This window comes from Bidens hawaiensis, unplaced genomic scaffold, assembly GCF_021521415.1.
Source record: "Bidens hawaiensis isolate Kalapana, Puna unplaced genomic scaffold, B.hawaiensis_p1.1 tig00000536_1, whole genome shotgun sequence".
NCBI classification, from domain to species: Eukaryota; Viridiplantae; Streptophyta; class Magnoliopsida; order Asterales; family Asteraceae; genus Bidens; species Bidens hawaiensis.
Window position 1 is genome coordinate 2,118,336 of NW_027491034.1, and position 4,497 is coordinate 2,122,832.

General features: G+C 34.6%; 1 pseudogene across 1 annotated transcript; it reads right to left on the reverse strand.

Annotated features, from left to right (window-relative positions):
* Positions 1 to 620: 620 nt before the first annotated feature.
* Positions 621 to 4,232, reverse strand: LOC143635852 (ankyrin repeat domain-containing protein 2B-like; annotated as a pseudogene). The gene is made up of 8 exons (XR_013154135.1): positions 4,190 to 4,232; positions 3,655 to 3,773; positions 3,358 to 3,564; positions 3,110 to 3,258; positions 2,859 to 3,024; positions 2,604 to 2,696; positions 2,324 to 2,464; positions 621 to 858 (listed from the first exon to the last, which is right to left on the reverse strand). The product of XR_013154135.1 is annotated as an ankyrin repeat domain-containing protein 2B-like (transcript).
* Between the last annotated feature and the right edge of the window lie 265 nt (positions 4,233 to 4,497).

The window sequence follows — 4,497 nt, forward strand, 5'->3', positions numbered from 1 at the left end:
TGGTAGAAAGAGAAAATTTTACTACTATATGCAGCCAGTAGACATAGGCAACGCGAGGGTCCTCTTACTAGTTTGAAATAATATAGGGTTAGCAAACGAAATTTGTGTTTTTGAATTTTATATATTTAATAAAAATTATTTTTATTATACTTTTTATGATATGTAACTAGAGATACACATTGAAATCGGTTAACCAAATCAAAACTACATACAATCCAAACCAATTTGGGACCGATAGAAACCGTAGGTTGAGACCAGTTTGTAATCATCTTCATTGAAACTGACTTAACCGAACCAAAATCGGCCCAGACTCATAAAAAAACGACCAAAAACAGATCTTAAAACAGTTTTAACCCAAACCGAAACAGATTATAAACCAATTCTGACTTTTTTGTTGACCAAAGGTTTAGGTCTGGAATTGTAATAAACCTAAGAACTATGTCTCACAAAGAAAACCGATTCGCACGGACACGCTGCTCTAAATTTTCTGCTTAAAATCAACTGTATAGTGAATCAGAATAACCCTTTACTATCATTGCAAAAATAAACAAACAAATAAGAAGCAACTCAAGTGACTGAAAACAAGAAAGATATACAGTTTGCGCGTTATACTCTATAAATAATTATCACACAATCGAAGAGGTCAAACATCAAACTTGACCCAAAAATACCACAAGACATAATAACATAAGTTAGGATGGGAAGCAAACCAATTCCTTTTAACACAAACATTACGCTAACCAAAAACAACCTCAAGCTTACAGAAACGCGTCCTTTTCTAACAGCTTCAATACGTCGTTCTGGTTGTTCAGTTTTGCAACTTCAATAGGCGTCTTGCCATCCATGTTTTGTAGTGTTCTGAGCAAACCCGACAAAAACAAAAAAATAAATCCAAAATTAACACCAAAAAGGAACACATAATCTAGAAGTAATTTTTAGTTTGCTTATGAATGGATTAAATAAGGTGTTAAATCTCTAAAGAGCCGTGCCAATAGCTATAAGTGAAACGGATTTTGAATTCTATCAGTTGCTTGTCTCCACTCGGAAATTATACCTACTACCTTTTTGACTAGGAGTGTAAACCCGTCGAGCCACCCGTGAGCTATTCAAGATCGACTTGCTAAAAGCTCAAATCAAGTGAACCTTTAGCAAGCTTAAATCAAGCTCAAGCCCAAATTCATATATCAAGCTTAATAAGGCTCACAATCCTTAACAAGATTATCATCAATACAAATATAGTAACATTTATAAAATATATTATTTCATAAAAGTTATTCACGTATATAATTAATATTAAAAAGATAAATCATTATGTACAAATAAAAAACAGTTACAATAAATGAGCCAAGCTTGAGGTTGTAACACTATTCACGCGCCGAGGTTGAGCTTTAAAATATAGAACTTGAAATAAGCCAAGCTCAAGCTTAGAAGTCCAAACGAGCCAAAGCACTCGTGAACTACTCGATATCGGCTCACTAAAAGCTGAACCGAGCTTAAACGAGCTCGGGCCTAAACATAAGGTTGTTTTTTGATAAACGAGCCCAAACCCAAGCTTCACTTATCGCCTCAAGTGGCCCAAAAGCCTAAACAAGCAGAATATTTGTAAAATTTTATTTAATATATAAAATATTTAGTTATATAACAAGTTAATAACTATTATTACACAAAAATTATAATTAAACCAAGCCCGAGCATCACTTACCGAGCTCAAGCTGACTTCAAAGCCTAAATGAGCGAAAATATTTGAAAATTTTATGTAATATATAAAATATTTAGTTTTATAATTATTGTTATACATAAAAATTATAATTAAAATATATATGTATATAAGTTATTTAATAAACAATAACAAACCGAGCCAAGCTGAGATGAGTTTGAAAAACTACCCACGAGCCAAGCTCAAGCTTCAGAAATAAAGCTAAAAAAACCGACTCTTGAGCTCAAGCTCTCGTAAGTTTAAACAAGGCGAGCTTGATCAAACCGAGGTCAGCACGACTCAGCTCGTTTACACCCCTACAGTCAAGCTTTTGATATCTTATGTTAAAAGTACAGAGCTCGCGCTTATTCAAACTTGTTAATTTACGCCCCTACTTTTGGTTGTAATCTTGACACGATAACTTTTTTAATAAATTTAAAATTCTGAAAAAAAAGTGTTTCATGTAAATGGCCAAATCCAGTTTAAGACGCAACATACGCTCTAAATCTGACCATTCTAGCATTAAAAATGGAACTTTCACAGCACAAGGTGCAAGTGGAACCAGAGGAGGATCCACATGAAATAAAACCTATATAATAATAACGTGGTGATGGATAATAAACTTACACGGCAGCACCATTATCGAGCAAAAGAGCAACACACTCTTTCCTACCATAACCAGCAAGCATAATGGAGGGCTGTGTTCTTATTCTTATCTAAAGCATCAACCTTTGCTCCAGCTTCAAGAAGCACTTGAGCACATTTCACCTGCCCAAACATTAACCCGAGTCAGTTCGATAAATTTTAAAAACTGGTCAAAATGTAAAGGTTTATTTCAAAATTAGAATCCCTTGTAATTTTTTAATAATATTATTTTACTCATATCCAAATCATATGAATATATTACCTCCCCATATCCACATGCAAAATGCAATGCTGTCCTTCCCTCTGCATCTTCTTCATCTTTATCAGCACCAGACTCTAATGCCTTCTTCAAACCCTAATTATTTTTAAGAAAACATTGGAAATAACATATTTCAATATAAAACTTATAAAGGCTGGACATGAAGCAGTTCCTTTGACAGTAAAAATAAGTAAACAGCTATCTGTTTAAATACATTGTTTGTAACTAAGTATCAAAATGGTTTTGAAGATAGTTTACCTCCACATCACCGACACTAGCAGTTTGATGAACAATAGACTCATCTTCGTTTACTTCTTCAGCTTCACCATCACCTGAGTTTCCAGCAAAAGCAGTAGGGTCTCCTGTAACCGGGAGACCCATTGCTTCACCCAGCTTTTGCAGAACATCTTTATCATTCCAATACCTAAAAAAATTAAACACAAATTATTAAACAGTTAAAAACTTTCAAAGATGCAAAATACGTTTTTATCTCTTCTAAAAAATCATACTTCATCATTGCGGTTGGACCACCGGTTTCTATCTCTTCCAAAATATGTTTCAAGGATGGATCTTCTTTGATACGAGCCATCCGTTCTTCAAGCTGATCCTTTTGAGCAGGATTTGATAAACTCTCGAGCATTTGAGACATTGATGGATCCTGCAACATATAAACAATTCAAATGGTATCAGTTATTTATAGCATGTTACATAAAATCCGAGATATAAAACAGTCAACTAATAAAAGGTAAACACATACCTGCAATAAGGCGCTACCGAGGCGTTCAGCCATGCTCATGAACTGAGGGTTTTGCATAACTTGTTGCATAGTGGTATAATATTGTTGCGTATCAAATTGTGGGATACCACCTTCACCACCTTGAAAGGTCTTCTGAAGTTGCTCTGCCATTTGGTTGAATGACGGATCCTTTGCAATTTGTTCGGCTAATTCCTTCACACTTGGGTCCTGCAAGTCAACGAGTGGCATGCGTGTAAATAGATAGACAAGTGTGTGTAAATAATAATGACGATAAAAGAGGAATATATATATATGTACATTAAGTAGACCAGCCATAGATGAGAAGTCAAAAGGATTTCCGGGAAATCCAGCTGGCATGGACGGTGGAGCATCTGCAGAGGTTGATTCAGAGGATGATTTCTTCACAGATGTTTCTGCTACATGGATTTTACATAACCATCTTGATTTATAGAAACACACAAACATGATAGCCTAAAAAACTCAAATCTTTACAAAAACATTCCAATATTATTACCAAAGTTACAAATGTTTATAACTCATCTTTATGATTTCAATTAAAAAAACTAGGAACTTTCAGCTATGAGGAGGATAACAATTGCAAAAAAACTGTACAAATATTATTATCCGATAATATACAATCATAATCATAAAAATCTAATTTCAATGTCCTCCTTTTACTTTACTCCAACTTAATAGCGACTAAAACCTTTACAAAAAAGCTGTAGCACTTAAGAAATTGTTAAAAGTTAACATTATAGCTCAATCATCGATCAAACTTGTATAAATTATCCCACCAGACCCATCATCAATTTATATAATAATAATAACGCACCGGTAGGGTTGGGTTGGGGAAGCTTGTCGTTGGCCTGCAAAATGATAAGTTTGTAGAATAAAAAAGATAAAAGAAGTAAAATTAAGTTAAACAGATAACAAAAAGAAGGAAGGAATATGAGATTGATTTACTTACCCGAGACATGAGGGAAGGAGGAGATTTGGTGGTGAGACAACACAAGAGAAGTGAAACGATGGTTTGGTTGTGTTGTGTTGGGTTGAAAGAGGCGCACACGAAACAAGGACGGACTGACTGGGCCCAGGGTAATCCTGGATGTTGATTTCATGAACGCTCTCGGCCTCATCTTT